The sequence below is a fragment of the Dipodomys merriami genome, unplaced genomic scaffold (genome assembly GCF_024711535.1).
Source record: "Dipodomys merriami isolate MVZ:Mamm:240054 unplaced genomic scaffold, mDipMer1.0.p SCAF_1, whole genome shotgun sequence".
NCBI lineage: Eukaryota > Metazoa > Chordata > Mammalia > Rodentia > Heteromyidae > Dipodomys > Dipodomys merriami.
Window position 1 is genome coordinate 17746760 of NW_027202270.1, and position 22810 is coordinate 17769569.

The 22810-nt window shown below is 50.4% G+C and overlaps 1 protein-coding gene across 20 annotated transcripts in view; it reads left to right on the top strand.

Annotated features, from left to right (window-relative positions):
• Positions 1 to 22810, top strand: part of Tns1 (tensin 1) — a 161721-nt gene that overhangs the window by 92085 nt on the left and 46826 nt on the right. The gene's annotated exons all lie outside the window — the stretch shown is intronic.

Consider the following 22810-nt stretch of genomic DNA (forward strand, 5'->3'; position numbering starts at 1 on the left):
TCATGGACTGGTGTATGCTCCTGCCCCTCCCCTGCCCCCAGGAACACTGGTGAACCTGAGCCCCTCCCCCTCCCTGAGCACATCCCTGCCCAGAATCCATGGTGAAAACCCATGCTGGGTCTCTTGATTCTCAGCAGTCTGACCACCCACCCTGGCCCAGGCCAGTTACCAGGCCCATCCAGTACCCTCCTGCCACTGTGAGGGCTTTGCTCAGGGCCAGGGGACCCCCACATAAAACATTATCTTTGCCAGGCCACTGACTCCATTGCACCCATGTACACACAGAATTAGCAGATATGGGTGGTTCCTTTAGGCCACTGTCCAGCCATGGGGCTCTTGAGTCTGGGAGTTTCAGTAGTGCACAGGACTGTCCAGGCCCATCTGGGTCATCTCAGGACAAGTCCAGGAACCAGAACAGATAGCACCAAGGAGAGGAAGCTGTGTCTTGTAGCTGGTGGATGTTGTCATGGTAGTGGGTACTGGGTGCTGAGTGCTGGGTGCTGGGGAGGAGGACACATAGAGCAAGTTGAGGAATGAGATAAAGTGAGCAGCAGGCACAGGTCAGGAGGAGCCTGGGGGAGAGGAGGCCCCTCCCTCAAGGAGAGCCCACACTTTGGCCGAGTCTGCCGGGCAGCCATTCCAGGATGGAGGGTTGGTGGTGGCAGTAAAGTTTCTGCCTCCTGCTGCCTTTGCCCTGTGTTTCCACATGTCGACCCTCTGGGTGACGATGTCTTGATCTTCTCTTCTTGTAAGGATAGCCACCATATTGGAGCAAGGCCTACTGTAGTGCCCTCTTTAGTTCAGTGGTATTCTCGGTCAGGACTCCAGCATATGAACTGGAGGGCAACAGTGAAGGCTCTCATACCTGGGAAGGAACTTCCAGGGCTCCGTATAGCCCTTGGCCTGGGGTCCTGACGGAGAAGGTCTGGAAGGGTGAATGGAGCGGCTGCTTCTGCATCTCTCTGGTTGAGCCTTGCCAGCTCAGTGCCCTGGCTGACACCATAGTTCGAGCCTCCAGGAGTCCCATTAGCTTCTTGGCCTGAGTTTTGTCCCAGCACCCCTTGGGGTGTGGGGGGGGGAATGGGACTGAGGATTTTTTGCTTATGCTGCATGGAACAGCTTCCAGATTCCTCCAGAGTGTTCCAGGGCCAGCCTTCTCAGAAGCAAGCTCTTAAGAGTAGGATGGAGGATACCTCTGCCTCTGAGGAGCCAGAGGCTAACCACTCTGCCCACCCATTCCCTCCTGTTTCCTGAACACCGTGGGCATCAAGTGCTTAATGCTTGTCACAACTTCAGGGAACGGAAGGTAACCGGTGCAGAGGAGACCAGGGCTAGAGAAGCCAATGCTGAGGCCAAAAGATGGGGAAGGGAGGTGGCAAGTCCCAGGTCTGGCGAAGGTAGTCAGGATGAGTGCCACCACACCCAGCCCTTTCTGTTGAGTGGGCTCTCACAAACATTTTTGCCCAGCTGACCTTTGACTAGGTGGTCCAATCTCTACCTCCCAAGTAGCTGGGATCGATCACAGGTGTGAGCTGCCATTCCTGACTTGTTACAGTTTTAAATTCCAATGTCACCTGTTTAAAGGGATCCACATAATCCAGTGGGTTTAGTTTATTTAGGCACATACAGTTATCACTGTCACTTTAGAGTATCTTTATCATACCCAAGAGAAAGCTCAGCCCTGGTAGCCATCATCTGTTTCTGTCCCCCACCCCGACCCTAGTCTACTTTCTTTTTTTGGGGGTGGGAGGGTCTGGTCATGGGGCCTGAACTCTGGGCCTGGGCGCTGTCCCTCAACTCTTCAGCTCAAGGCTAGTGCACTACCACGTGAGCCACAGCGCCACGTCCAGCTTTTTCTGCTTATGTGGTACTGAGGAATCGAACCCAGGGCCTCATGCATGCAAGACAAGCACTTTACCACTGAGCCACCTCCCCAGCCCTGCACTTGGTTCATTTTTTACTGCTGACTAATGTTCCATTGGGCCATGTCCTGTATCCATATGACAGTAGCAGTTGGTGATCCTTTGGCTTGGTGGACGAGGTTTTATGTGAATATATGATTTCATTGTTCTTGGGTATATAGTTAGGGCTGGAATTTGCTGGGTTCTTTGGGAACTCTTTCTAGTCATTGGAGGAGTGGCTGGACTCTTTTCCAATGTGATCACATCATTCTGCATTGCAGACATAGGAAGGGGTGAAGAGCGGGAGGAGGAAGAGGAGGAGGAGGAGGAGGAGGAGGAGGAAGAGGGAGAGGAAGAAGAGAGGAGGGCTCCAGCTTCTTTGTGACCTCACCAACACTTGTTGTTTTGGGCCTTTGAGATTCACCATCCCGGTGGATGTACCGTTGAGGCAGTTTGCTGCAGACATGGTCTGCATTTCTCTAATCCGGGGTGCTGGACATCTTTTCTTGAGCTAATAAGCCATTATGGATCTTTAGAGAAATGTCTCTCCAGATTCCTTGTTCACTTGTAAAAGCTGGTTGCCTTTTAATTATTGAATTGCACATGTTCTTTATTATTAATGCTAGGAACAGGATTCTTATCTGGCATCTGATGGGTGGATATCTTTCCTCCCCCCCTCTTTCTGGCCTCGGTCATCTCTTGTGCAAGCCCCTCTCCCTTTCCTTACTTTTGGAATGTGGTGTTCCTTGATGTGGGGCCCCTTTCAAAATAGAGACCCCAAGACTTCCATGTTTACATCCAGTGTTCCCATTTTATAGATGAGGAAAATGGAGTCTGGTAACAGGAAGGCAAAGAACCAGGAAGCTCTGACTCAGTGGGGAAGGCAGGATTCTGGCGTTGGGGGATCTGTACGACTTCCATTCAAGGGATATTCACCCACAGTCTGCTTTAGGCTCCTGGCCTGATCTCTTCCAACCTTGGAGCTGGTACCAGAGTAGCCTGGGCAGAGGCTGAGCTTCAGATCCCTGGTGCAGAATGGCAAAATAAAAAGAAAAAAAAAAGGTAGAGATTCTGCCTCCTAGTTGGCCGACTACCCCCCGGATCCCAGAGTTCAGGCAGGAAGATGGAAGCCTGTAGAAGGTGCATCTGCCCCCCTTCCCCTCCCTCCCTCCCCTCCCTCGCTCCCCTCCCTTGCTCCTCCCCCCTCCCCTTCCCCCCCCCCCCCCCCCGCTTGGGAGTGAGAGAGAGAGAGACAGAGAGACAGAGAGACAGAGAGACAGAGAGAGAGACCACAGTGGTCACAGATGCCTCAGGACAGGGTGTGAAGGTCCTGAGTGATAAATCTGCTGTGTGTGTTAGAATGTCAGGTGGTGAGTGGCTGAGCAGGTATGCTGAGGGCCTGGGCTTTGAAATCAAGTGGACTTTCCCCAGGCCATCTCTCCTAACTACTGGAAAGTCTTGCTAGCCTGTGACTTTGAGGTGGGTTGGGGGAAGATTGGGTGGGAGATCTGGGGGAGGACTGTTCTTGATCTATCAGATCTTATGGGACAGGCTTAGATTGCAGTAGGAAGGGCTTGAGTGAGCCGCTTGGCTAGGACTTCCAGACTGTGAGAAGGGAGGCAGGAAGTCTGGGCTTTTGGCCCCTTGGGCAGAGGCATTGAAACAGAAAGGCTAGGCAGGTCTAATGAGGGATATCTCCAGGGAGACCGTGACAGACAGGGATGAAATGCAGATTCTGGGTTCCTTCTCCTATAGGAGAGGAGGCCTCCCCAGGCCTATTGGGCACCCTGAGAATTTCACACTTATGGTCAGTTTGACCTTGAGGATGAAGGACATGACTCCAGTGACTGAGCTTCTGCCTGCCACCTGCCTAGCGCTGCTCCCCCTGGGCTGGGCTGGGCTCTCCCTAGACCCTGGCTGGACCCGCCTTGAGAGGTGTCTGGCCGTCTCAGGCAGCAGTCTGGCTCAGAACATTCAGTAAGCCATTCCTCTGTTGTATGAATGTGCCTTTGGTCTCTTTATCTCTGCCATCTGCGGGAAAGTGGGGGGCTGGAACCATACTCAGGGTGACTGTGAGCTCATGGCAGGGGACAGGGTATGTACTTTTCCCCCTCTACCCTCCCCTGCTTCTCCTGCTAGACCTGCTGAGTCCCCAAGATAGCAACTCTAATCATATCCAAGAAGAAGAATTTAAGCTTCCATCAATCAAATGTTTTTCTTATCCACCTGAAGCTGTTTTTTCCCATAATCCTACCCCTCTGTTCCCTGGGTCCCTTTTCCTCTTTCTTCCCCTTCTTTTCTCCATTACTTAGCTAATCATCTTTATTATTTAATTTATTTATTTGCTGTTTGGACTCAAGGCTTGGACCCTGTCCCTTTTAGCTTTTTTTGCTCAAGGCTGGCATTCTACCATCACTTGAACTACAGCTCCACTTCTGGCTTTGGTTGCTCATTGGAGATAAGAATCTCACGGGCTAAAAAAAAAAAAAAAGAATCTCACGGGCTTTCCTGTCTGGGCTGACTCAGAACTGTGATCCTATGATCTCAGCCCCCTGAGTATCCGGGGTTATAGGTATGAGCCCCTGGAGCCTGACTCTAATCATCTATTAGGAATGGTGGGCACTGTGCTATTTCTGAGAAATAGAAATGAATTTGAGGTTGCCTGGGGTGGGAGAGGGAACATCAAGAGAAGTGTGCCAGCCGCCCTGACCTACAGTCGAATGGGGAAGGGTCGGGCGCTCCAGCTTCTGGGAAGGTGACTGGCGAGGATGGTTTTGGCAAGGGGGCTACGTGTAACCAGACCCTAGGCAAAGGAGACAGAATTGTTTTTCAGATTTAACAGCAGCACAAAGACTTTGCTCCATGTCTAGAAAGTCCAGGGAAGGGAAGCCTAGCTTTTCTTGTATGCTATATGCTTTTCTTGCATGGCTGTGGCCTTTGGATGGGTGAGGAGGGAAGGAGTGGCAGAGGCAGAGGGGCAAGGACTTACGCTGGGTGTAATGGAGCCTGTGCCCTGTGCTCCCTGGGAATGGTACTGGCCCCATCAGTCCTGGCTGAGCTCTGGGTTCCATTTCTTCATTTTTAGTACCCCCCCCAACCCAGTTCCCCAGGATCCACTCTGTTTCTGTGGCTGGTGGGCCATGGAAGCCTGCATTCCTGCAGGCCTGGTAGATATGGCCAGATGTAGCACAGATGTATGGCCCATTTGTGCTTCTAAGCTCAGATAACTGGGCTTGGGTCATTGACACCACACAGCGCTGGTGGCTGCGCACGGCTCCGGGGAGGTGTCTCCATGTCCTCAGGCTGACACGCCTCTGGCCTGTTTGTTCAGCCACACCAATGTCCAGCTCCTTGATGGGGAAGATTCTTCTGGATTATTCTAGAGCATACCTCACCAGGCCTAACCAGGTCCTGTGGGCCCATCCCTGCTTCTGGAATGCCTGGCCCCTTTCTCCTTCTGGGGCCTGGTACCGTGCTAGCTGAGAATGATATGCTCTCGGGCAGAGTTTAGCTCCACCACAAACTGGCCTGGTCTGGCTTGGAGGCCTACTACTCCATCAGCCTAAGAGAGGCACTGCCTGCCCCTGCCCCTCCACCTGGAGCCCTCTCTTCCGCCAGCCAAGCCCCTCCCTTCCCATCTGCCCTTCTAGTTCCTGCTTTCTGTCTAAAGGACAGTTATGAGGCCATGTATGGGCCATGGTTTCAATGGATCTGGGGCCTGGCAGATGATCAGTCCCTTTTCCGTTTATGCGATCCTTCCCTCCCTCGACATCCCCAGCTGCTCAGGGGTGACTCATCCCCTATAAATCTCCTCCTCCTTCTCTGCGCCCCTCTCCTTGGCAAAAGACCTACTAGAGGCCTGCCAAAGGCCCTGAGCTCGCGGGACGTCAGGGATAGGCTGCCTTCATGGAAGGGAAGGCTGCTGTCTTGGAGTGGACCGAGGAGGGACAGAACTCAGGTCCTCTGGGTCCCTGATGGGAGGTGGCACACATGGGCTTGGGACTGAAGCTGCTTGAGAGCACATCCAGCCCTGCCGCATGCCTTCTGGTGGCCTTGGGAAAATCGATTGAGGCTTCCCGAGCCCCAGTATTGTGGCCTGGAAAAAATGGGGAGGAGGATGGCACCTGCTCTTGAGCTGCTTTGAGCCAGGGCCTTTGGCTGCAAGCCCAGTGTTTTGGTTTTTGTTGTTGTTGTTGTTATTATTATTTGTTTTTTGGTCATGGGGCTTGAACTTGGGGCCTAGGTATTGTCCCTGAGCTTGTTTTTGCTCAAGACTAGTGCTCTACCTCTTGAGCCCTAGAGCCACTTTTGGCTTTTTCTGAGCAGTTTATTAGAGATAAGAACCTCATGGATTGTTATTCCTGGGTTGGCTTTGAACTGTGATCCTTAGATCTCAGCTTCCTGAATAGCTAGGATGACAGGTGTGAGCCACTGGCACCCGGCTCATGGCCAGTGTTCTTAACTCCACACTATTGTAGGTTGGCCCATCATCATTCACATATAGGTTGCCCACTGTGGGTGACCTGCTCCTCTGCTCAGACTTGGAGGGTTCACCTTCCTGGCACTGGTCCCCTGTGATAGCCAGGCTCTGGGTCACAGCCTTTTAAGAAAATGACTGAGGATGTTAGAAGGTGAAAAAGTGAAGCAGAGCACGAGGGATGGGGAATGGGTGGGGGCTGGAAGTGAGTTGGAAGTGTACACAAGGGTGTGGAGCCTTGACCTCACTGAGAAGGGAACATTTGAGCAAAGATTTGAAGCAAGGAGAGGGTTAGTCAAGTGTCTATCTGGGAAGACATTGTAGCCAGTGATTCGGACAAAACTGGAAAGGCCATCTTCCTCCATCCCTTCCTATGTGAGATCCTGAAAGCACCCCAATCATCCTTTAATCCTCATGACTTTCCTATGAAGCAAGAGGTTTTCTTCTTCATGCTCAAAGAATCAAGCTCAGAGATGTTGTTACCTTATGGATGTTTACACAGCCAGGTGGGAGTGGAGCCGGATTCTAATATCCTTGATTCATCAATAAACCTTCAGCCATTTCTTTCCAAATCCCACATCCTGCTCTATGAAGCTTGGCTACAGTCCACTCGCCCATCTCTGCCCACATCTGTGCCTGCATCTTAGAGACTAAGAGGTCAGTGGGTATGGGGCAGCCCTAGTGGCTGAGCTGGCCAACCTTGGTGTTCTCCATGCCCATGCCCCTTGCCAGCCCTAGCAGGGAGGCCTGGGAGGCTAGGGACTAGCTAATTCTGCCCTGATGGGGAGTCGTAGCTGTCTGCTGGGTTGGCTTGCTTAGGGATTAAGTTCCAGCAATTTCACTGATGAAAATAAATCAGCCTTGATTGCCCTGTGCAGCCCTTGGGACCTCAGTGTGTATTTCTGTAATTCCGGTCTTGTCCTCGCCCTGGGCTCCCTAGTTGCTACAGAAATAGCCACGGAGCCTGGAACCTCCCCAGCAGGGTGGGCAGGAGGAGAAAGAGGGGCACAGAGCCCCGACACAGCACACAGTGTGGCTGAGCGTCTCCTCCCAGTTGAGCAGTCCATGCTGGGCAGGAGTTCAGAGGTCAATCTGGATCTGGTTGTGTTCTCCAGCTGCTCAGAGGAGTAAACTGAGGCCCATCCATGATCAATCGCCCCTGATACTTTGGGTCTAGTCTGCTGTTGTAGCTTCCTGGCAGTCTTTTCCTAAGTCCATCTTTTGGGGAGGCTGGGGAGGGTGAGAAAATGGCCTACTATACAGCTCAGGCTATTCTGGAACCTACCGTGTAGCTCAGGACATCGTTTCTTTCTTTTTCTTTTTTCTTTTTTTTGGTACTATTACGAGGGCTTGAACTCAGGGCCTGAGCACTGTCTTTTGGCTTCTTCACTCACGTGAGCCACTGTTCTATTTCAAGCTTATTTGGTGGTAAATTGGAGGTAAGAGTCTCACAGACTTTCCTGTACAGGCTGGCTTCAAACTGATCTTCAAACTTGATCTCAGCCTTCTGAATAGCTAGGGTTACAGGTGTGAACCACTGGTACCTGGATGCCTAGGATGTCCTTGAACTTGTGATCCTTCTGATAGTCCCCAGAGTGTCACAATTAAGGGTGTGCACTACAGCTCCTGGCTTTTAAGTCTGTTTATGACACAGATGCTGTTAAGAAGTAGGTGGAATAAGGAGGGGTGAGTTTCAGCTGTGGCAGCATACATGGAGGTCTGCCTGCCAGGAGGCAAGAAATGAGAACCAGCGATGGCCCATCTTTCCCTCAAACCCACCCATCTGTCTAGAGGGCTTGAGTGAGCATAGCTCGAGGCTGTAGGACAACAAGGCAAGTTCTAGAGGGTTCTGACAAGGCCTGGCTTGTCAGGTTCCCCATGTTTTGGGGGACTCATTTGTCTTGTCATAAACTTCCTTTATTTCCTGCCTCTCTCTTTCTCAGCATTGTTTGCACCCATTGACAGTTCCCCAGTGATGTGAGCATAGGCCCTGCCCTGGCTGGGTTTTGTGGGCTACTCTCCAGCTCAGCTGCTTCCAGGCCTGCCCTGGCTGCTTGCTGAGACTCTTGCCTGCATCACTTGGATTTCTTAAAAGAAAATTGGTAAGCATCAAAGTGTTCCTGGATGCTTGCTCTTTTCCTCTGGGGACGATGAGGTCAGATTGTGATATGAAAGCGCAGAGTGTCTCAGATTCCCCCTGACCCCCAGCTGGGAACCTCTGAGGCCCAGGTGGGTGCTCCTCATGGGAGATGGGGACCAGGCTCTGTCTCCATGACTATGCTCCTTGGGTGAGGCCAGTGAGGGTCACTTCCAGCTGTCCCTGGATCTATGTGGGACTGGAGAGTTGGTCTTGGGAGCTGCTCCGTGCATTGTGGGTCAGTTGGCAGTCCCCTTGGCTTCTACCTGCTGGGTGCCAGGAACATGACTAATAGATGTGATTAACCAAGATGGCTCTGACAAGATTATATGTTCCTAGGGGCACATCAACTAGCCACCTGGTGTTCCTCCCCTTTTTTGGCTCCAATCTCCACATCACTTGGTATAGAGTCAAGCATCACTGGGGTCATAACCCTGCTTCCTGCTTCTGTGTTTTGCTTTTTCTTACGTTATTATTATTATTTTCTGGTATTGGGGTTTGAACTCTGGGCCTCTTGCTGTCACTGGGCTTTTTTGCTCAAGGCTGGTTCTCTACCACTTGAACCTCTACTTCAGGCATTTGCTGGTTAATTAAAGGTAAGTGTTTCAAAACTGTGATCCTTAGATCTTAGTCCCTTGGGTAGCTAGGATTACAGAGATGTGAGCCCCCAGTGTCTGACTCTAGCTTCTGTTTGGGCCACTGGATGCATGGCTAACAACCAAAACACTCAGCCATCCTGTCTCTGAAGAGCGAAAGCGAAGAGCTAGGCCTGGGAAGATGCTTCTAGACTTGCCAGTGGAAAGCAAGAACTTGACAGGAAGGGCCAAGTCTCCCAAGGGGGTGGCCAAGAGAAGCAGGCTCCCTTGCTCTTGGGAGAGACCGGCTCCCAGCTGTGGGTCAGCCGGTGGACTCTGTCCTAGAAATGAAGGAGTGGGAGTTCATTTGACCTCTCTGTGGAATTGTCCACTACTATTCAACCTTTGCTTGGCTGGACCTAGAGGTGTTTGTGGTTCTTAATGCTGGAGATCCCAGAGTTCTTCAACTCGCCAGCCTCAGGGCCTCTGACCCAGATCTGAAAGTTGGGGCCATGACCCTCTGGGAGCCAGCAGACCTGGGTTGTGACCTTGGCTGTGGTGCTGACCATCTGGAACTGTGGGAAAGGCCTCCCCTCCCAGAGGTGGGTGGACAGAAATGGGAAATGGGCTGGTGGGTGAGCTCAGGACAGCCCCCTGGGTCAACTGTCCAGAAATGGCTTGGGCTGGCTGCCCATAGTGGTAGCAAAACTAGGATCTTAATCTTGGGCTCCCGAGGAGGCTCCACAGGCTCTTCAAGTCCACGTACCCACCTCTAGAACTTGTGTTTTATAAAACCTCTCTGCTGTGTTGTGTGTGTGCACGCATGTGCATGTGCACGCATGTGCATGTGTGTGTGCACGTGCACATGCAGGAGAAGACAGAACAGAGCAAGTACTGTAATAGTCTTGTATATATTAATTGAACAACATTACATCCTTGGACTCTGGGTTGTTTCATGAGACTCTGCTTAGCATGCCATTATATCCTGTCTGTCTGTCTGTCTATCTGTGCTGGTCCTGGAGCATAAACTCAGGGACCTGAGTGCTGTCCCTAAACTGTTTTAAAAATAATTATTTATTGAGACTAAGTGATTATATAAATTTCCCAGTATAATGAGATAGTGATACTTAAAGTCACAAACACATTTTAACCTCACAAAGCAAATTATCATTATCATGGTCTATAATGTTTATAAATTCTATGAGCTTTGTCAATACAACTATTTCTTCCACATTGGGTGATATGTACATTTCTTTCCTGTTGCTTAGTGTAAGCTGTTCCCTCTTTCCTTCTCCCCCCCTAAACTGTGCTGTCCCTAAACTTTTGTGCTCAAGGCTAGAACTCTACTGCTTGAATCACAGCTCCATTTCTGGCTTTTTGGTGGTTAATTGGAGATAGTCTCATAGATTTTCCTTCCCAGGTTGACTTTAAACTTTGATCCTCAGATCTCAGCCTCCAAGAATTTAGGATTATAAGTGTGAGCCACTGGCTGGCTCATGCCATGGTTTTTGAACAGAGAAAAGGCAGGCCAAACTGTGTGTCCTGAAGAAAGTGTTGGTGTGGGATGAATGAGCATGGTGTGGAAGTGCTGTGTTCTCAGCTTCGGTGCTGAATTGTCACACAGTGATAGGAGCTAGGTATCATCTTAGGCTGCATTATCAGAGATGTGGTTTCTAGAAAGAGGAAGGTTGATGGTCTTCTCCTAGGTGGAGAGCCCTTCTTGGGCCTCTGTGGATCCTCTGCTCTGGTGGTAAGGACAGGCAGACTTTAGGGGAGAGAGGACCTGTCAGCAAAGTAAAACACCAGCAAGTTAGTACTTGGGAAAGGTGGGGTCCAAGGGGAAAGGAGTGGACACATGAAGAGCAGAGGGAAACAAGAATCCAGTGTATATTCTGCAAAATGAAGAATGAGGAGAGGGACAGGTAAGGGCGAGATGGTTGAAAATGTTGAAAGGGGTGACACTGATCAAGATATATTGTGTTCATAAACCGCTTTGTTAACCAGCAATTTCTTTGTACAACCACATTGACATAGTAAAATTTACAAAATAATGTAGATGGTATTCAGATAGATCCATGCTAATGCTGGTGTGAGTGGAGCTGGATAGGGATAGGTAGGTAGTCAGGGGTACAGAACCCTGTCAGGAGCTGGGCTGTGTTGGTTAGTTCTAGAAGGCTCTGTGGAGGTAAGGGGATCATTGTAGTTGTTTGTACAACTTGTAGTCGTCTCTGGTTTGGAGTCTGAGGCTTAGGACTCTTTGTCTTCTTCTCCCCTTTCTATCCTCTTTGTTTGTTTGTTTTTGTACTGGGGATTGAACTCACTGCCTCACACTTGCTAGACACTCTACGCTCTACACTACTTTACCACTTGAATAACACCCCCCCCCCCCGTCCTTTTGATTTAGTTTGTTTTCCAGGTATAGTCTCTGCTAGCTTTGCCTTGGACTGTGATTCTCCTACCTCTGCCCCTGAAGCAGTGGGGATTATAGGTGTGAACACCATAGCCAGCCCCTTCCCAGTCTTTTTTTTGTATATATTTTTTATTGTAAAGATACTCTACAGAGGGGTTACAGTTACATGAGTAAGGTAATGAGTACATTTCCTATCTAGCATTGTTACCTCCTCCTTTATTTTTCCCCTACCATCCCTTCTCTCCCCACCTCCCCAACTCCTCCCTCCCCTGCCCCTCCCTAAAGTTGTAAAGTTCGTTTTCAACATAGTGTCTTGTACAGCTCATTGTTACAATGGGTCAACCTGTATCCTTATTTCAGCATTTTGTTATTTCCCTTCCCTTTCCCAAATTAGAAAAATGTATATACAAGATGCAGGGCACTGGAATCAAATACAAAAATGTATATACAAGATGCAGGGCACTGGAATCAAATACAAAAATGTATATACAAGATGCAGGGCACTGGAATCAAATACAGTGAAAAGAGGTTGTACCATGGGGGAAGAACATACAAAAGAAACAAAAAAATCACATAGTACATTATAAATACATTAGAAACAACAGTAAGAAAGATGAAATCTCTTGTGTCCTTATCTTGGGGTTCATTTCGCTTAGCATCATCTTATATGGTCATATGCACATAGCTTTTGACCCTTTCTGCTTGTTCTAGACATATACTAGTTATTGAAAATAAGGGAAACATAAGACCTATGTTTCTTTGGGCCTGACCTACTTCACTTAATATAATTTTTTCCAAGTGTAAACTTGTTCAACCACTTTGGAAAGCAGTATGGAGGTTCCTCAAAAGACTACACATAGAACTCCCCTAGGACCCAGCAATCCCACTTTGGGGCATTTACCCAAACGATCACAAACAAGGCTATACTAAATCCACCAGCACAACTATGTTTATTGCAGCATTATTTACCATAGCTAAGATATGGAAACAACCCAGATTCCCTTCAGTAGATGAATGGATCAAGATGAATGGATCTGCCTCCATCAGAAAGAATAACACTTCCCCATTTGCTAGGAAATGGAAAGACTTGAAAAAATTTATATTAAGTGAAGTAAGCCAGGCCCCTTCCCATTCTTAATGGTTTATTTAAAGTCCATGAGATTTGGGATGCAGTTCAGCGATACAGCATTTGCTTAGCATATATGAAGCTCTGGGTTTGATTCCCCAGCACTGTAAAAACAATGAAGTCTGTAATACTGGACTACCTCTTCCTTCCTCACCTGCCTCTGCACTGGGTGACATTTTTGTTCTACCAGAGAGAGACTGACATGAAGAGGAGGCTGGATGAGGTGTATGATTCCCAGGATGCAGGGGAAGGTGAAGAAACAGATGATTGACAGGGCTCTCCTTCCTAAGCTGGCAGTACCAAGCCTGGCTGTGAGGTCTAGCCACCATTGTGAGGTGGGGTCCTAGACTAACTTGGAGCATTCCTGCAAGGGGAAACATTCGCTGATGTCCCCATTGGCATGGCTGCAAACCTCAAGCCACTGCTTGTCAACTCTGTGAATTGGGTTTGGAGATTCCACTGACATCTAAATAAATCACAGAAGATGGTGAAATAAAGAATTGTGATTTAACTGGGCGCTGGTGGTTCATGCCTGTAATCCTAGCTACTTAGGAGGTTGAGATCTGAAGATCAAGATGAAGCCAGACTAGGCAGGAAAATTTGTGAGACTCTTCTAGCCAAGTAACCATCAAAAAGCCGGAAGTGGAGTTGTGTCTTAAGTGGTAGAACACTATCCTTAAGTGGAAAAGCTAAAGGACAGCCCTAGGACCCCTCTCTCTCTCTCTCTCTCTCTCTCTCTCTCTCTCTCTCTCTCTCTCTCTCTCTCTCTCTCTCTCTCTCTCTCTCTCTCTCTCTCTCTCTCTCTCTCTCTCTCTCTCTCTCTCTCTCTCACACACACACACACACACACACACGTTTGCAGTGGATGTCTATATCTCCTGATGGGAATTCCTGGCACAGTTTTGGGCCCACCATGCTCATAGTAGGCAATTGAGGGCAGCTGCAGTGATCAGCCTCAGACCCACATGATGAGGAACAAGAGCAGACATCCCCAGCCTCTGGGAAGTTATTCTCTGCCATTCATGACTTCCCCAGATGGGGTTCAACAGAACAGCAATAGCCAGTCAACTGCAGGCTCTCAGGTGACCAGGAAGATCAGTGTCCTCATCTAGACACCCTCTGGCATTCCAGAGCCAGGCCATCAGAGCAGTGCCAAGGTTTTTGGCCAGAGTCCAAAGCTTTGCATTGACAACCCAACCGTTAGTCTCCTGTCCTCCTCCCAGCCTGTCTAGGAAGTTACAGGAGCATATGAGTTGTTTTTCTTTCTTTTTTTCTTTCTTTCCTTCTTTCCATCCTTCCTCCCTCCCTTCCTTCCTTCCTTCCTTCCTAACTTTCTTTCTTTCTTTCTTTCTCTCTTTCTCTCTCTTTCTCTTTCTTTTTCTCTCTCTCTCTCTCTCTTTCTCTCTCTCTCTCTTTCTTTCTTTCTTTCTTTCTTTTTTTCTTTCTTTCTTTCTTTCTTTCCTTCTTCCTTTCTGTCTTCCCTTTTTCCTCTTCCAAGCCTATGAAAGGTCCTGGCTTCTAAACTCTGCCTGAGGTGGGGGTGGGGAGGTGGTAGCAGGGAGAAAGGAGGGGGAAAAAAAACCCAAAAACCCGATTTCCACCTTATTGTTCAGCAGCTGGAAAATTGTTGTCATCTGTTCTGCCTTCCATTTACTGAGAATGGAAAAAAATGTGGAAAATTCGGGGAAATAAATCTCAGTCACCTCTCCTTTCTCACTGGTCTTTGCAGCCTGCCTGAGTGCTCTGAGCTCGCTGTGGGATTGCTCCCCGGTCCTCTCCTCCGCATCTCTCCCACTCTGGGGTCTAGGGACTGGCAGTTGTGAGTTTGGGACTTGGCTGGGCTGGGACAGGACCAGGCTGGCCCTGAGCCGGGATGTCCCTGTGTCTTGTTGCTGGGCTGGATGGAGGGTTGAGCTAAGGTCGGGGCTGTAGCAGGGTTGGGCCGGCTACTTCTCACTCAAGGCTGGAGGGCTTAGAAAGCCACCGTGATGTCATTCAAGAACTTACATAGCTGCAAGATGATAAGTGAAGCCCTAGGGACCCAGCTGGCTGAAATTACAGACAGAGTGTTATCCCACTGGCTTCCTACAAGCCAGAGTGAGGGAAAGTGAGCTGGGGAGGGGGGGATGGAGGAGAGGGAGCAGCAGAGGGGAGGAGGGAGGAGGGAAGGAGGGAGTGGTGTCTGTGAGCAGTACAGCTCACAGGAGCTGAGCTAGCGGCTGGCTCCTCCTCCTCCTGTGACAGTCCCAGAGAGCCCGAGTAGGACACAGGACTGCGCTGGGAGCTACAGCCTTGTAGGAATGACTTGAAACTTGAGGTGCAAGGAACAAATCAGAGCGTTTGTCCTGGCGGTCTTTCTTCTCTCCATCTAGAGGGTAAGTACTGGGCAGTTCTTTTGTCCCTGTGACTTTCTTCTAGACCTGGGGTGGGAGTCCGTGATGCTGGGACCTGACCCCAGGGAAGTTGTCAGGCTGGCGAGGGCTAGATGTCCCTGTTTGTAGAGCCATGATCTATCTATTGGCGGGGTGGTTGGGTAGCCAGGGGGCCTGAGTTGTCCTCAGTGGTTCGTCTGGGGTGGAAACCAAGGAGGCAGAGAGAATGTGGCAGAAGCCGGGGTAGCTCTGAGAGATTTTTTTCCAGAATGTTCCCCCACTTTGTAGCCTGAACTTTGGGGCTCCCCATTGCAAACCCCTCCCAGCTGCCTCCTACAGGCTCCTCATTCACGGCTTTCTCCCCACCTCTCTGGCAGGGCTCTTGGCAGCTCTGTGATGCCCCTGGCCAGAGTTCTCTGAGTGCCCAGGCAGCGATCTGCCCTGGCAGAGAAGGGCTTGGGTTGTTGTGGGCTTGGGAGCTATTTTTACCAGCCTGAGTGTCCTGTGCTGTCTGGTGCCCGGATAGGCAAGGGCGGGGAGTGGGTGCGCCAGGTCGGGTTATAGCTGGGCCCCGGAGCTGCTGGCCAAGTCAGAATCAGGAGACTAGCCAGGGTGCTGGCTTTTGTCCTGTAGGTATGTCACCAGGGCAAGTCATTCACCCTCCAGGCTCTGGGTCCCTTGGGTCTGAAATAAAGGTCATGGTCATGATCAGGTGTTCTGCGTCTACTTCTTCCCTCTGGAAGGCATGGTATAAGTAAGATGGTCTCTGGAAACAGCAGCATGGTCTTCCTTCCTAAGGAGGGCCTGGGGTTCATCTGTCACTGTCCCTGGACTGGAATCCCCTGTATGTCATATTGTCTGGGTGGATTTTCATAGCCGGGGTGTCTGTCTTCTTTTTCTCCCTTCCTGTCTGTACTTACGAGTTCTATGGGGACAGGAGCACTGCATTTGGAGTCTATGTGGATTCTTGCTGGGGTGACTTCGGGGATTCCCCAGCCTGTAAAATGGGGATCCTTGGGGATCCTCACAAACTCTTTAAAAGTCCCAAAGCTTCTCTTTGCTCAGCTAACCTGGGATCTCCCAAGGTCCTGGTTCTGCTGCCCCAGAATGGGGAAGGGAGGGGAAGCTGCAGCGGGGAAGGCCCAGGGGCTCTAGCTGTCTTTTCAGTGGGAGTGACCTCTCTCACCTTCAAGGTCCTAGGCTGTCCTTCAGAGGTAGCTGCACGTGGGCAGTGGGCTTTGCCCCTCCTCTCTTTCTTGGTCTCAGCAGGTTGGGGCCTGTGGCCAGGGAAAGCCCATGTAGTACCACTCCCTGGATCTACAGAGGTGGATTTGTGGGTGACACTGGTGAGGTCACCATTAACAGCTTGGAAGAGCTCTCCTTCCCTTCTGCTCACTCTCTGAACATGTAGGGGGTCCCTTTCAAAGCCAACTCGTGTTCAACAGATGAAAAGAGAGGGGCCATTTTGCCACAGCTGGGCCATCGCCCCATGCCCATCGAGGCCCCGGGCCTTGTTCTTCTCAGAGCCACCTTCGTGGACCTCTCCCAGCGTGATCTGGGGTGGCACCTGCCTCCTGCCTCCTTTCCTTTTCAGAGGCTCTGACTGTCTTTCCAGATCCCCCTCTTCAAGCCCGATTCTGCTCATCTTCAGAGCCTGTTGGGATGCGTATTTCTCTATAGAAATTTCTAGAGCTCTCCATAGGCTGTGTCAAACAAAGGTGCCTCGCTTCTGGCTGATAAGGGATGGGAAGTCAGTCTGAGTGGAAGCCAGGACAGTCACAGAGTGCACCCAGGAACCCTGCGTCTCCAAGGCATTGGCACACGCCTCCCTGCCCTCTTGGTTCTCTTCCTGCCTCATGGTGGCCTGTTAGTATCCTTGGCTGGCTGCTTACCCAGTCTGTCAGTGGAAGGCTTCCTCCCCCATGTGCTCTCCCATTTTACACAAGTCCTGGGTGACAGAGAAGGGTTCTAGAAGGATACCCCCAACGCTTAGATGTCTTCATCTGGGATCCACAGATGGACTTTGAGGGTATCCATGAACCTCCTGAATTATGTGAAGAAAAGTGTGTGTGTGTGTGTGTGTGTGTGTGTGTGTGTGTGTGTGTGTGTGTGTATGTGTGTGTGTGTGTAAGGAAGAATTATTCCAAGGTGTGAACAGAGACTACAAGAGATCCTTGGCTTAGCAAAGTTAATGTGTGCAGGCTGTGGTGTGGCTGGGGAGTCCATGGGGAATGCCATTGCGATAGGCTTTGGCTTGACCAATTTATAATGCTTAATGGAATGTAAGAAGCAATTATGGGAGCCCCTGGTCTGTGCCAACCTCTGTCCTCCATAGGGCCATCCTGTGCAGCCATGTAAGGTGACCCTGAGCTTCAAGAGGCTCCATTTATACAGACCAGCTCATGCAGGCACCTTCTGGGAAGCAGGCCTAGGGAGAGAGGGAGGAAAGGAGCACTTGTCTTAGAGGTGAGGACAGACAGGAATGATGGTACTATGGGGGTTACAGGAGAGTCAACTATGAGGGGAAGTGGGGAACATGACAGAGCTTGATGTGCGTGTAGAGGACAACAGAAAAGAGCTTCCATGATGGGAGGCTCCCAGGGGAGCCAAGGCTAAATTTGAAAGGAGGAGGGAGGAAGCTAGAGGCTTCAGGGACAGAGCAAGGAAGGGTATTTGGGAAGAGGGAATGGCATGTGCCAGGACACTGTGGGAAGAGCATCTATAAATAGCTTTGTAAGAATAGAGTAGAGGTTGTTTGGCATATTGAAGACCATGAAGCAGAGGTCTCAAAAGGCAGGTAGGACCAGTTGATAAAAGGTCTGGCAAGTCTAGCAAGAGGGTTAGGGTTTTGCTCTGGGGAAATGGAAAGCAGAGAATGGAGCGAGGAAGAGTGGAGAGTGCTTGGATACACTGCCAGGCCTCACTCCTGATGCTTAGCTCCTGAATCCTGTCACTCAGCAAACCTGCAAGTAAGCATCCAGCCCTTCCCTGTGAGGCCAGCAGACCAGGCTCTGAGTGGCTAAGTGGTTGATAGGAGCTGACTGTGCCATTAAGATGGGGTCCATCTTTCTGAGTGATCGCCTAGTGGGACCTGGGTGAGAGAGCAGACTTTATTTCCCGTTCAGAGCCCCATTGTTGGTACCTAGCCCCACCTGATGACTCCTACCTGTTGCTCCTGAACTTTCCTAGCCTCACCCTTGACTGTCAATTACATGCTAATGGTGTAACATAGCCAGGCTTTCTCTCTTGGTGATCTCTGGCTCAGTCTCATTTCTCTACCTGCTGGACATATAAGGTCTTTGGTTCCTCAACTCTTACTTTTCTTCCTGTCTTCAAGGTACAGTACCTTTTCCTCTTAGCATCTCATTGATTACCTTCCATGTTGGTTGGTCATTGCTACTCTGAGTAATGTACTTTATTGAATGGTTATTTGCTGAACATGGACCCTAAGGACTTTTTTTTTTTTAATCATGCAGGACCCTAGCCAAGAAAACCTTAACAAATCATTCACCACTTCAAACAGACCTACTGGTTGGACAGGGCAGGACTCTCCTCATGGAGTCCATGAAGGGGATCCCCAACTCCCTTTTTTGTTTTTGTTTTGTTTTGTTTTCTGTACTGGTGCCCTTAGTTTTTTTTTTTTCCCTCAAGGCTAGCTAGCACTCTACCACTTGACTCATAGCTCCACTTCTAGCTTTTTGATAGTAACTTGGAGATAAGAGTCTTTCGGATTTGTCTACCTGGACTGGCTTTGCACCATGATCCTCTAACTACCTGGGTAGTTAGAATTACAGGTATGAGCCGGCGGCACCTGGCCAGGAACCGTTTATAATCAGTTGGGATGACATTTTTTATTCTTCATGGCTGGATCATCAGTCCTGAGATCTAAATAAGCAGAGCCCCTCCTTCATGTCAGGAAGCAAGAGGGGCCCTTCACCTCAATGTCTGAAGTGTGCTCACTGGACCCTGGGTTTCCTGAGATGTTCTCCGTGTGTATGGGGGGCAGGGAGTACCCAAACCCCAGGAGAGTTCTTGAAAATGTCAACTCTCAGCCTTCTACCAAGTCAAAATCTCTTAAGATCAGGTCCTGGAACCTATATTGTACATAATTCCCCAAAGAGATTCTTAGGAGCATCAGAATCAGAAAACACGGCCCTAAGACCATGCAACCTGGGCCTCCCCCTTGCTTCTTTTGTTCTTTGCAAATGTATCAGATGAACACACCTCGCCCGCGCTCCTAGCACCTCACATCTCCATGCGTGTGTGACAGGGGGAGGCTTAGGGAGTAGGGCCTCGTCCAAGTCAGCTGGGGATTTTCCTCTCATCTTTCCAAAAGCATGACTCGCACCTTGGATCTCAGCCGCAATGGAGTTAAGGGCCGAGTGTGCATGGAAGCAAGTTCAGCGGCCAGGGTGGAGTCTGGGGCTCCCAGCAGCTGCTAGAAGAGCAGGGAGACACAGCCAGACAAAGCAAGTGGGTCCTTGAGGAGGCTGTGGACTTCCCAGCTTCCCTAGAGGAATGGATGGGAGATGGCCCATGTTACAGGACATTCAGGCTGGCTGGGTCAGGGCTGGGCACCTCTTACTCCTGTGCTTCTGCAACCTGTGTTTCTACCACCACCAATTTCTGTACCCATCAGTACCCATGACCCCCACCAGCCAGACCTCTTTATCCCGCCACCCTTCCTCTGAGCCACAACAGACTCTTTCCCTTGTCAGGTGGCTTTACCTAAACTAGCCAGTCCCATGGAGGCTACTGGGACTTGCTGATTGCTGGTCAGCTTACAGCCTTAAATCTCTCTCCCCCATCCCCTTTGAAGTGTCCGGTCCTGTCCCCCACCACTTTATCTCCCTCCCTCATTCTGTCTGCCTCTCTCTTTTGCCCTTCCTGCCTTGATAGATTGAAACCAACATTGTGTTCCGGCTGCTTGTGGTCCGGGTAAATAGCTCTTAATGTGGCCACAGTGGGTGGGGAGAGGGAGTGAGGTGAATATGTGTGTGTGTGTGTGTGTGTGCGCGTGTGCGGCTGGGAGCCTCCATCTCCAGAGGAGGAGGAAGGGTATGGGCTATGCGGGACACACCCCCATGCTGGGCAGGTCAGTGGAGCTGTCCTGGTGGCTGGGCTGGCCCAGCCCTCACTTTGACTTTGCCCTCACTGTAAAGAAGATGGTTCAACCAAAGGTGCAGAGTGGCCTAGAGTGAGTGCATGGTTTCTTCAGCCAGCCCTGGGCAATCAGGAGCAACTGGCTCCTTCTTTGAGGACAGCAAGAAACATGTTCATTTGCACTTAACAAGCAGAGTTTAATTAAATAATTTACACCTCTTCGATTTTCTAAGTCTTAGTGGCTTGGCAAATTCTGATCCTGATGTTTCTGCAAACAGTAGGCCACTTGGGGATAAACTTACATGGCTGAACAGGTTGAATATTGACATTTGCAAAATCGATGGAGAGTGAGGCCTGGCTGGAGGGGTCGAGGAGGGTCCGGGGTGTCAGAGAGTGTGAGCGGTGTGAGTGTTTCGTCTTACCTTGGGGATGCTTTCTGAGTGCCCTTGCTGCAAGGTCTTCTTTTATGAGAAAGTACTAGTGGGTGGGGTGGCCTTGATGCTCTCAAATAGAACGGACTCTGAGACACCGTCTGCGTCTCACAGTGAGTGGAAAGCTGTGGGTCTTCAGTCCTGTCCAGCCCCTAGGAGGACTCTGCTGACTGCCAAGCATGGGAGTATGACTTGTACAACCCATACCCAGCCCTGCTGGGTGCCCAGAAGAGGCAAAAGCAGCATTATCCCGGAAGCCACATGCTGGCATTGCAGTATGGCACCTGCAGACAGGTCCTGCTGCCTTCCTGACTCAGAAGGAACAAAAGCCAGGTCCTCCAGGGACCCCCATAGTACTAAATGACTATCTGTAGAAACAGGCTGCTGGAGAACTTCTGTTTCCGTGTGCAGCCAGGAGCTAGTTCTCGGAGAGATAGGCATGACGGGCAGCCTCTCTCACCCTGCTGCTTGGACCCCTTGAAGATGATCACTGGATTAGCTGGAGAGGCAACCATGCCCAGACCTTAGCCTCCTTGAGGAGGCTGGACACAGGGGAGGTTGGGGGGAACTCAGTACACATCTCAGCCCAAGCCCCTTAACTGTTCAATCCAGCACCTAGGATCTTTAGATGAAAAGTAACCCACCTCTGGCTGAGGCTCTGAAGCCTCAGGAAGACTGAGGGAAGATGTGTGGCTCTGCCAAGTGCACTGGCAGAGCCCCCAGTGTGCAAGCGTGCATGCATGTGTATGTGTATGTGTGTGTGAGCGTGTGTGTGTATGTTTAGGGGGACTCAGGGCCTGATGAACAAGTCCTCTAGTGAGATAACTTGGTTGGCCTGTGGTTTCTCTGTGTGTGTGTGTGTGTGTGTGTGTGTGCGCGCGCGTGTGTGTGTGTGTGTGTGTTGATTGGGACATTCCTGTTGTGTGGTTTGTCTGATCACTTGTTTTTGGCCCTGAGTTTCTGTCTAAGGGTTTATTTTTAGAGACTGTTACTTCTGGCCTGAGGGCAGAACCTTGGGTATGGCAGGGACATTTGTATTTTTTTTTTTGAGATGTTTGTGGCTTTAAATTGAAATACTTATTTTGTGGTATTCCTGCTTTTATTCATGTGTGTGTGTGTGTGTGTGTGTGTGTGTGTGTGTGTGTGTGTGTGTTGTGTAGCATAATACAAATTATATGGTCTTTAAAGCAAATTAGTTCTGATTTAAGGCTGGTCTTCAACTAGGTACTGTGCATTTTTGCACCACTGAGCCTGTTTATCCATCTTTCCGTGAGGCAGAGCCCTATGAGACTCACAGGCAGAAAAAAAGTGTGTGTCAAAGTGCCCAGCCATGTGTTTGGCATATGGAGCCGTGTACCACACACTGGCAACTATGGTGTCTGCCCGTGTTTTCCAACAGTGCTTCTCAGTGTTGAGTCGTGTGGGTGCCCAGTGAGTGCATGCCTGGCTCTTTCTGACTTGGCTGGTTTTTGGGTGGCGTGTGTCTCCAGCCATCTTTGTGTCTGGTTCTGTGTGTAACTACTGTATGCTGGCTGGAGTTGTGGCTGTGCTTTGGAGTGGGCTTCCCCCCCCCCCCCCCCCCGCTGGCTAGGGGCTGGGATAGGACAGAAGGGAGAGGAAGTATGTGTACATATGTGCATGTTCGTGTGTGTACGTTGGTGTGCATGTGTGCGTGCTGGGGCTGGAGGCTGAGCTGCTGACTGTATGGTGTGTGGAATCCGGGAGGCGTTCTGGGCGGGGAAGTTCTCTTCCTGAGTCAGCCCTCTGGCCTCTAGCCACTCAGCACTCACTTTTTCCTTTCAGAGCATGTTGTTCCCCAAGGGTCCCTAGAGCTGTCAGCTCTTCTCTCTATGCCTGAGATGCTCCCCTACCACCTGGATCCAGAACCCCCATCATCCCCCATGCCACCCCTCCCTCCCTGGCAGAGCTTGTCCCCTTTTGCAGGGTACTGGTGTCTTACTGAGCTCCGCCTCCACCTGGCTCTTCCAGGGTCCTGAGCAATGGTAATCGGGACACTCATTTTTGTGGGCTTGCTGCATCCCACCCAGCTAACCATTTCTTGACTAGTGCCTGCTTTTGTGGAGGCTTGAGTGGTATGGGTCTGTGAAGAGGGCTGAAGGGGGCACAGTGCCGGGGAAGACCAGGGAAACGCCACTGGAAATGTCCGTGGATGGGCTGAATGGTATTGTCTGAACAGCCTTAGAAAATTCTTTGGGTTGGGCCAAACTAGAGGCTCCAGAAAAAGTTTGTCCTAGAGAACCTCAGTCTGCCTTCTTCC